Here is a 10,439-nt window from a genome sequence, read left to right as displayed (position 1 = left end):
CCCAGAAGGAAGACGAGACATTGAAGGGAATTTTAAAAGGAAACTTCTCAGCTCCCTGCGAAAATGTTAGGAATTCTTTAACGATCCATGATGGAATCGTTTTAAAAGATGGCATTTATGTAGTCCCCACCCAGGACAGGAACCAAATATTTTGTTATTTCCATGACGGATATGAACACCAAGGAATTGAATCCACCCTTGCCCACCTCAGACCTCTCTGCTGGTGGCCTGATTTGAAAACCGACGTATCCCATTAGGTTGAAAATTGCTTGATTTGTGCACAGAACAGCCCGGATAGATATGCGAAAAAAGCCCAGCTACGACACACCCGCCCTGTGAATTGCCCGTGGACAAACCTGCAGCTAGATTATATTGGTTCCCTCCACCCCCCCACCCCCCCCCCACCCCTCCACCCTGCAGAAATGGATACAAATATGTGTTGATTGTAAGCGATACATTTACCAAATGTGTCGAAACTTTCCCCTCAAGAACAAAGACAGCCAAACCCACGGCAAAGATCCTAACCGAGCAAATTGTCACCAGATGGGGACTCCCCTGTAGTACTGTGTCGGACCAAGGTTCGTACTTTACAGGCAGGGTTATGAAAAACGTTATGCCCATTTTTGGTACAATGCATAAGTTCCACATTGCCTATCACCCGCAGTCCAGCGGCATTGTGGAACACATGAATCGAACACTAAAGGCAACACTTAAGAAAACGGTGCAGCAGGGCAACACGACATGGCACACAGTTCTCCCATTCGCACTGATGTTTGTTAGGAACACAGTGTCAAGTTCAACAGGATATACCCTGAGAAAATCGCACGTCCACATATACTCTCATAACCGGACGACCCATGAAGTGTACCGAGTATTTATTTGGACTTGATTTGGCCAGCCCCGCAGTCCCCACCCTGACCCATGAGAAAGCAGTCCAGCACATGGTAGAAAATATTAAAGCAGCACAAGTCGCTGCAGCTGTTCGACTAGGTGCAAAATGAAAGCAGAGTAAAGCCTGCTTTGATAAGACGGTACACCCGACAGAGTATACAGTCGGACAGCAAGTAATGGTCACCTTATACAACCACAGCTCATTCCTCTCCCCTAAATTTGCAAGTCCCTATTCAACCTCGGAGAAAGTAAGCCCCCCAGTTTATGAGATCACGTATCCGAACGGAAAATCAGGATGGTTCCATGCAAATCAGCTTAAGGTTTATGGAACCCAGTGCAGCCACTCGCACCACCTCTCGTCGGCGATGGCAGACAATGAAGACCCGCCCACTGACAACCCAATCCCCCCTTCCCCCAGCAGCAGCAGCACGTCCACACACACAACCTTGACCCGGCGCCTAGAATCAAATTTCACCCTGACGCTTGATTCGGCTGACAGCGACAGCACAACTGAAGCCCATGAGAAAACCGAACAATGGACACACAGGCCAGACCCCAGTCTTTGCAGCCCCAGAGACACCGATCAGGATACATTCATCCCCTTCGTGACGATTTATTTGCCCACACCGGAAACTGACCCACCACCCGCCGATAGAACAATCCAACCAGCCACACTATTTATAAGAAGAGAAGACGAATTTTACCCGGGGTCCTGAGATCAATATGAATTCCTCAACCAGAGTCACTGAAGCAGATTATCGAGTCATTAACTGGGCTTTTGCCTGTGGGGTCTTGCTGTGCGTATTTAAGCAGGAATCTCATGACCTCAGGCCAACGCTTTTCCAATGAAATTCCTGAGGTTGAAAATCTTGCTGGAGAAATTAAATCTCGTGGAGGAAAAGTCAATATCAGGAGTGGGATTCTAACCCACGTCTCCAAAAGCGACTGCGAGCTGAACGCAGCATCTTAGACCGCCTGGTCATCCTGATGCGTCGTCGTCAAAACTAATCTCCGTGCACAAATCGACTTAAATTCAATTTTCATCGTCGTTTCATTTCAAACAAGACATGCGTTTCCTCCTTTTGAACCCCAGCCAGAGTCCTGTATCTGAGTGCCATCCTTCCCCAAGCCGCTGGGGGTTAAGCAGATTCTCATTGCTGCATTGATCACTTGCTCCGATCAACAAGGACCGAATTCCGGCTCTATCCGTTCCTCACACGAAGGCACTGAGAGTCTATGATCGGAGCGACGTGAAGTTTCAAAGAACAAAGAACAAAGAAATGTACAGCACAGGAACAGGCCCTTCGGTCCTCCAAGCCCGTGCCGACCATGCTGCCCGACTAAACTACAATCTTCTACACTTCCTGGGTCCGTATCCTTCTATTCCCATCCTATTCATATATTTGTCAAGATGCCCCTTAAATGTCCCTATCGTCCCTGCTTCCAGAGGAGTCTGCGATCTTAACGCAGCGCCTTCGACTGCTCGGCCACCCTGACGAGCTGCAGGAAATGTTATGAACCGTGCACAAATAGACAGAGAACAGACAGTGCAGAAGGAGTCCATTCGGCCCATCGAGTCTGCACCGATCCACTTAAGACCTCAATTCCATCCTATCACCCTCACCCCGCAACCCAATAATCCTTCCTACCTTTTTGGACACTAAGGGCAATTAGGCATGACCAATTCCCCGAGCCAGCTCGTCTTTATGCTGTGGGAGGAAACCGGAGCACCCGGGTTGAAATTCACGCAGACATGGGGAGAACGTGCAGCTCCGCACAGACAGTGACCCAAGCCGGGAATCGAACCTGGAACCCTGGAGCTGCGAAACTACTGTGCCACCTTGCTGCACAAAATTACGAAATATTTCAAAATTTCTGCGATGGCTGGGAATCGAACCAAGGTCAACTGCTTGGAAGACAGCTATGCTCACCATTATACCACCATCGCTCACTGAAGAACTTTAAATTCTATCTTCATTGTCATTTCATTTCTAAACAGTTGTGCTTTAACTATTTTTGAACACCAGCCAGAGTCCTGTATCTGAGTGCCGTCCTTCTCCAAGCCGCTGGGGGTTAAGGAGCTTCGCGTCGTTGCATTGATCAGTTTGCTGCAATCAACAAAAACCGAACTCCCGCCGACCTGTTCCTCACATGAAGATATTGAGAGTCTAAGATCTGAGCGGCGTGAAGGATCCAATTAGCCAGTTGCATCCTTGCGACTGGAATCTCTCTCCACAGCTGCTTCTGGTGCTGCATTCACAAACAAGTAGCCAGAAAAACCTTCAGTGTCCAAACAGGAGGACGTTCATCCAGTAAAGGCGGCAGAAGAGTTTTCTGGGAGATGTCGACCGAGACACCTCGACAATCCAACCAGCCAGACTATTTACAACAAGAGACGAGACATTTACCCGGAATCCTGGGATCATTATTAATTCCTCAAATAGAGTCATGAGCAGATTATCCAGTGATGAACTGGGCTTCTGCCTGTGGGGTCTTGCTGTGCGAATATCAGCAGGAATCTCATTCCAGGAGGCCACCTCTCACCCATTGAATGTGAGGTATTGGTTCGTCCTGGTGTTGCAAACTTTGCTGGAGAAACGTAACCACATGGAGGAAAAGGGAATGTCAGAAGTGGGATTCGAACCCACGCCTCCAGAGAAAGCTGCGACCTTAACGCAGCGCCTTCGACCGCTCGGCCATCCTGACGCACTGTGGCCAAAGAAATGCTCCATGCGCAAATCGATTTAAATTTAATTTTCATCTTCATTTCATTTCAAACTAGATGTGGTTTTACTATTTTTGAACGCCAGCCAGACTCTTGCATCTGAGTGCGATCGTTCTCCAACGCGCTGTGGTTAAGGAGCTCTCATTTCTGCATTGATCAGTTTGCTCCAATCAACAAAGTCCGTACTGCCGTCTAACTGTTCCTTTCACGAAGGTATTAAGAGTCTAAGATCTGGGTGGCGGGAAGGATCCAATGAGACAGTTGCATCCTGGCGACTGGAATCTCTCTGCACAGCTGCATCTGGTGCTGCTTTCACAGACAAGTAGCCGAATAACGCCTCCAGTGCCAAACACGAGGATGTTCATGCTGTGAAGGCGGCAGAAGAACTTTCTGGAAGAAGCCAGCTGATTCACGTCCGACAATCCAACCAGCCAGACTATTTACAACAATGGAAGTGGAAATTTACCCGGAGTCCTGGTATCAGTATTAATTCGTCAACCAGAGTCACTGAGCATATCATCCAGTCATGAACTGGGCTTCTGACTGTGGGGTCTTGCTGTACGAATTTAAGTACGAATCTCGCGTCCCGAGGCCACCGCTTCCCCCATTGAATGGGAGGTATGAGATCTTCCTGGGGTTGAACAATTTTTGGAGAAATGTAACCTCGTGGAAGAAAAGGCAATGTCAGAAGTAGGATTCTAACGCACGCCTCCAGAGGAGACTGCGTCCTTAACCCGCGCCTTCGACCGCTCGGCCACCCTGACGAGCTGCAGAAACTGTTATGCTCGGTGCACAAATAGACATAGAACATAAAGTGCAGAAGGAGTCCATTCGGCCCATCGAGTCTGCACCGATCCACTTAAGTCCTCAATTCCATCCTATCACCCTCACCCCGCAACCCAATAATCCTTCCTACCTTTTTGGACACGAAGGGCAATTACGCATGACCAATTCCCCTAGCCAGCTCGTCTTTATGCCGTGGGAGGAAACCGGAGCACCCGGGGTGAAATTCACGCAGACATGGGGAGAACGTGCAGACTCCGCACAGACAGTGACCCAAGCCGGGAATCGAACCTGGAACCCTGGAGCTGTGAAACAACTGTGCTACCTTGCTGCCCAAAATTTCGAAATAAGTTTTTTCTGCGATGGCTGGGAATCGAACCCAGGTCAACTGCTTGGAAGGCAGCTATGCTCACCATTATACCACCATCGCTCACTGAAGAACTTTAAATTCTATCTTCATTGTCATTTCATTACTAATCAGTTGTGCTTTTCCTATTTTTGAACACCAGCCAGAGTCCTGTATCTGAGTGCCGTCCTTCTCCAAGCCGCTAGGGGTTAAGGGGCTTCGCGTCGTTGCATTGATCAGTTTGCTGCAATCAACAAAGAGCGAACTCCCGCCGACCTGTTCCTCACATGAAGATATTGAGAGTCTAAGATCTGAGCGGCGTGAATGATCCAATTATACAGTTGCATCCTTGCGACTGGAATCTCTCTCCACAGCTGCTTCTGGTGCTGCTTTCACAAACAAGTAGCCAGAAAACCCTTCAGTGTCCAAACAGGAGGACGTTCATCCAGTAAAGGCGGCAGAAGAGTTTGCTGGGAGATGCCGACTGAGACACCTCGACAATCCAACCAGCCAGACTTTTTACAACAAGAGACGAGACATTTACCCGGAATCCTGGGATCATTATTAATTCCTCAAATAGAGTCATGAGCAGATTACCCAGTGATGAACTGGGCTTCTGCCTGTGGGGTCTTGCTGTGCGAATATCAGCAGGAATCTCATTCCAGGAGGCCACCGCTTCCCCATTGAATGGGAGGTATTGGATCGTCCTGGTGTTGCAAATATTGCTGGAGAAACCTAACCACGTGGAGGAAAAGGGAATGTCAGAAGTGGGCTTCGATCCCGCGCCTGCAGAGGAGATTGCGACCTTAACGCAGCGCCTTTGACCGCTCGGCCATCCTGACGCACTGTGGCCAAAGATATGCTCCATGCGCAAATCGATTTAAATTTAATTTTCATCTTCATTTCATTTCAAACTAGATGTGGTTTTACTATTTTTGAACGCCAGCCAGACTCTTGCATCTGAGTGCAATCGTTTTCCAACGCGCTGTGTGTTAAGGAGCTCTCATTTCTGCATTGAACAGTTTGCTCCAATCAACAAAGTCCGTACTGCCGTCTAACTGTTCCTTACACGAAGGTATTAAGAGTTTAAGATCTGAGTGGCGGGAAGGATCCAATGAGACAGTTGCATCCTGGCGACTGGAATCTCTCTGCACAGCTGCATCTGGTGCTGCTTTCACAGACACGTAGCCGAATAACGCCTCCAGTGCCAAACACGAGGATGTTCATGCTGTGAAGGCGGCAGAAAAACTTTCTGGAAGAAGCCAGCTGGTTCACGTCCGACAATCCAACCAGCCAGACTATTTACAACAATGGAAGTGGAAATTTACCCGGAGTCCTGGTATCAGTATTAATTCGTCAACCAGAGTCACTGAGCATATCATCCAGTCATGAACTGGGCTTCTGACTGTGGGGTCTTGCTGTACGAATTTAAGTACCAATCTCGCGTCCCGAGGCCACCGCTTCCCCATTGAATGGGAGGTATGAGATCTTCCTGGGGTTGAACAATTTTTGGAGAAATGTAACCTCGTGGAAAAAAAGGCAATGTCAGAAGTAGGATTCTAACGCACGCCTCCAGAGGAGACTGCGTCCTTAACCCGCGCCTTCGACCGCTCGGCCACCCTGACGAGCTGCAGAAACTGTTATGCTCGGTGCACAAATAGACATAGAACACACAGTGCAGAAGGAGTCCATTCGGCCCATCGAGTCTGCACCGATCCACTTAAGACCTCAATTCCATCCTATCACCCTCACCCCGCAACCCCATAATCCTTCCTACCTTTTTGGACACTAAGGGCAATTACGCATGACCAATTCCCCTAGTCAGCTCGTCTTTATGCCATGGGAGGAAACCGGAGCACCCGGGGTGAAATTCACGCAGACATGGGGAGAACGTGCAGACTCCGCACAGACAGTGACCCAAGCCGGGAATCGAACCTGGAACCCTGGAGCTGTGAAATAACTGTGCAACCTTGCTGCCCGAAATTTCGAAATAAGTTTTTTCTGCGATTGCTGGGAATCGAACCCAGGTCAACTGCTTGGAAGGCAGCTATACTCACCATTATACCACCATCGCTCACTGACGAACTTTAAATTCTATCTTCATTGTCATTTCAATACTAATCAGTTGTGCTTTTCCTATTTTTGAACACCAGCCAGAGTCCTGTATCTGAGTGCCGTCCTTCTCCAAGCCGCTGGGGGTTAAGGAGCTTCGCGTCGTTGCATTGATCAGTTTGCTGCAATCAACAAAGACCGAACTCCCGCCGACCTGTTCCTCACATGAAGATATTGAGAGTCTAAGATCTGAGCGGCGTGAAGGATCCAATTATACAGTTGCATCCTTGCGACTGGAATCTCTCTCCACTGCTGCTTCTGGTGCTGCTTTCACAAACAAGTAGCCAGAAAACCCTTCAGTGTCCAAACAGGAGGACGTTCATCCAGTAAAGGCGGCAGAAGAGTTTTCTGGGAGATGTCGACTGAGACACCTCGACAATCCAACCAGCCAGACTATTTACAACAAGAGACGAGACATTTACCAGGAATACTGGGATCATTATTAATTCCTCAAATAGAGTCATGAGCAGATTATCCAGTGATGAACTGGGCTTTTGCCTGTGGGGTCTTGCTGTGCGAATATCAGCAGGAATCTCATTCCAGGAGGCCACCGCTTCCCCATTGAATGGGAGGTATTGGATCGTCCTGGTGTTGCAAATATTGTTGGAGAAACGTAACCACGTGGAGGAAAAGGGAATGTCAGAAGTGGGATTCGAACCCACGCTTCCAGAGGAGACTGCGACCTTAACGCAGCGCCTTCGACCGCTCGGCCATCCTGACGCACTGTGGCCAAAAATATGCTCCATGCGCAAATCGATTTAAATTTAATTTTCATCTTCATTTCATTTCAAACTAGATGTGGTTTTACTATTTTTGAACGCCAGCCAGACTCTTGCGTCTGAGTGCGATCGTTCTCCAACGCGCTGTGTGTTAAGGAGCTCTCATTTCTGCATTGATCAGTTTGCTCCAATCAACAAAGTCCGTACTGCCGTCTAACTGTTCCTTACACGAAGGTATTAAGAGTCTAAGATCTGAGTGGCGGGAAGGATCCAATGAGACAGTTGCATCCTGGCGACTGAAATCTCTCTGCACAGCTGCATCTGGTGCTGCTTTCATAGACAAGTAGCCGAATAACGCCTCCAGTGCCAAACACGAGGATGTTCATGCTGTAAAGGCGGCAGAAGAACTTTCTGGAAGAAGCCAGCTGATTCACGTCCGACAATCCAACCAGCCAGACTATTTACAACAATGGAAGTGGAAATTTACCCGGAGTCCTGGGATCAGTATTATTTCCTCAACCAGGATCACTGAGCAGATCATCCAGTCATGGACTGGGCTTCTGTCTGTTGGGCCTTGCTTTGCGAATGTGAGCAGGAATCTCATGTCCTTCCGCCACCGCTTCCCAATTGAATCGGAGGTATTGGATTTTCCTGGTGTTGAACGGTTTGCTGGAAACACGTAACCTCGTGGAGGAAAAGTTAATGTCAGAAGTGGGATTCGAACCCACGCCTCCAGAGAAGACGACAACCTGAACGCAGCGCCTTCGACCGCTCGGCCATCCTGACGCGCTCTGATCAAAGATATGCTCCATGGGCAAATCGATTTTAATTCAATTTTCATCTTCATTTCATTTCAAACTAGATGTGGTTTTACTATTTTTGAACGCCAGCCAGACTCTTGTGTCTGAATGCCATCCTTCTCCAAGACGCTGTGTGTTAAGGAGCTCTCATTTCTGCATTGATCAGTTTGCTCCATTCTATAAAGTCCGTACCACCACTTGCCCATTGAATGTGAGGTATTGGATCTTCCTGGGGTTGAACATTTCGTGGAGGAAAAGTTAATGTCACACATGCGATTCGTACCCACGTCTCCAGAGAAGACTGCGACCTTAACACAGCGCCATAGCCACTCAGCCATCGTGATGCGCTGGCGTCAAAAACAAGTTCCGTGTACAAATCGACTTAAATTCTATCTTCATCGTCATTTCATTTCAAACAAGATATGCTTTAGCTACTTTTGAACCCCACCCAGTGTCCTGTATCTGAGTGCCATCCTTGTCCAAACTGCTGGGGGTTAAGGAGCATCTCATTGCTGCATTCATCAGTTTGCTCCAATCAACAAGGACCAAAGTCCCGCTCAACCTGTTCCTCGCACGACGGTATTGAATGTCTAAGATCTGAGAGACGTGAAGTATCCAATTGGAGAGTTGCATTCTGGCGACTGCAATATCTCTCCACAGCTGCTCCCTGTGCTGGTTTCAGAGACATGGAGCCGAACAACCCCTCCAGTGTCCAAACAGGTGAACGGTCATCCAGTGGAGGCGCCAGAAGAGTGTTCTGGGAGAAGTCAACTTAGTCACATCGACTGCAGTGTGGGTAGCTGAAGAACAGGTGTCCAAGACCGGATCATACTGAAAGCAAAACTTTGGTACCAATAAAGAAAATCGCAGATGTGCTGCTGACAAATAGCAACTTGTTTCCGTTTGATGTGAGTGAGAACACGAATAGCAGAGGATGCTTTCAATCCATCGACTTCTGGGTTATGGGCCCAGCACGCTTCCGCTGCGCCACTCTGATCGTGGTTGACTCTCTTCGGGGTCGGACTTGAGGCAAGGTTTGAAGAAATCAGTAACAGCGTGATTTATGTTCCCAGAGAGTGAAACTTCCGTCACGAACTTCATTCTATGAAGGTGATTCCAGTCACTCCCCACGTTCCCATCAGAACAACGTCACAGAAGAAATCACATCACCTTCACAGAACAACCATTCAGCACGAAAATAAATTATCTGAACTATGCTGACCAGTATTAGTGTGTTCAAAAGTGTGTTCCTGTTGAAAGAAAAAATAAGGAAGTGAATAGTTGTGTGGCTACCGCAGGGCAGTAATGACGTAGCTCCTGGTTTAAGGACCAGAGTGCCGCAGCGGAAGCGTGCTGGTTCATTGGCCTGAGGTCGAGGAATCGAGGCTATTCTCTGCTATTTACATTCTCCCTCACACCAAAAGTAAACATAACGCAGATTCCTGTTTGCTTTGCAGCAAATACCTATCAGAAACTTTTTGCAGTCTCATCCCGACATTAGTCCCAAGAATGAAAGAGACAGCATGGCACATTACAACATTGTAAAGCTCACACAGAGGGAACCACAGAGAAAATTCTTTAAAGTCTCAGACGATCTGACAGCATCTGTAGGGAGAGAAAAGAGCTAACGTTTAGAGTCCAGGTGACACTTTGTCAAAGCTGGACGGAAACGTTATCGAGCAGTACCCCACAGAGGGGCAATATAGATATATAACGATATCCAGTAATAACTCACAGGGGGCCAATAAGGAAATAAATCTTTATCGAGCAACAAATCATAATAGAAACCGAGTTCCCAACTTCCCCTCTTGGACGGATGTGAACAATCCAACCTGCCAGACTACTAACAAGAAATTAAGACGAATTTGTCCCGGAGTCCTGGGATCAATATTCATTCCTCAACCAGTTTCACTGAAGCAGGTTATAGAGTCATGAACTGCGCGTTTGCCTGTGGAGTCTTGCTGTGCGTATTTAAGCGGAATCTGATGTCCTGAGACCAATGTTTTTACACTGAAAGGGAGGTATTGGATCTTCCTGTAGAAATTTAACCTCGTGGAGGAAAA

The 10,439-nt window shown here is 47.9% G+C and overlaps 6 non-coding genes across 6 annotated transcripts; all 6 read right to left on the bottom strand.

Annotated features, from left to right (window-relative positions):
- Positions 1 to 2,767: 2,767 nt before the first annotated feature.
- trnag-ucc (transfer RNA glycine (anticodon UCC)) lies at positions 2,768 to 2,839 on the bottom strand. Its single transcript has one exon. It is a non-coding gene; the product is annotated as a tRNA-Gly (tRNA).
- A 675-nt stretch (positions 2,840 to 3,514) lies between these two features.
- On the bottom strand, positions 3,515 to 3,597 carry trnal-aag (transfer RNA leucine (anticodon AAG)). The gene has a single exon. It is a non-coding gene; the product is annotated as a tRNA-Leu (tRNA).
- A 1,160-nt stretch (positions 3,598 to 4,757) lies between these two features.
- Positions 4,758 to 4,829, bottom strand: trnag-ucc (transfer RNA glycine (anticodon UCC)). The gene has a single exon. It is a non-coding gene; the product is annotated as a tRNA-Gly (tRNA).
- A 1,918-nt stretch (positions 4,830 to 6,747) lies between these two features.
- On the bottom strand, positions 6,748 to 6,819 carry trnag-ucc (transfer RNA glycine (anticodon UCC)). The gene has a single exon. It is a non-coding gene; the product is annotated as a tRNA-Gly (tRNA).
- Positions 6,820 to 7,494: 675 nt separating this feature from the next.
- On the bottom strand, positions 7,495 to 7,577 carry trnal-aag (transfer RNA leucine (anticodon AAG)). Its single transcript has one exon. It is a non-coding gene; the product is annotated as a tRNA-Leu (tRNA).
- Positions 7,578 to 8,279: 702 nt separating this feature from the next.
- trnal-cag (transfer RNA leucine (anticodon CAG)) lies at positions 8,280 to 8,362 on the bottom strand. Its single transcript has one exon. It is a non-coding gene; the product is annotated as a tRNA-Leu (tRNA).
- Between the last annotated feature and the right edge of the window lie 2,077 nt (positions 8,363 to 10,439).

This window comes from Scyliorhinus torazame, chromosome 24, assembly GCF_047496885.1.
Source record: "Scyliorhinus torazame isolate Kashiwa2021f chromosome 24, sScyTor2.1, whole genome shotgun sequence".
NCBI classification, from domain to species: domain Eukaryota; kingdom Metazoa; phylum Chordata; class Chondrichthyes; order Carcharhiniformes; family Scyliorhinidae; genus Scyliorhinus; species Scyliorhinus torazame.
Note: the sequence above shows the minus strand (reverse complement) of the source record. Positions and strands in the feature narration are given on the sequence as shown.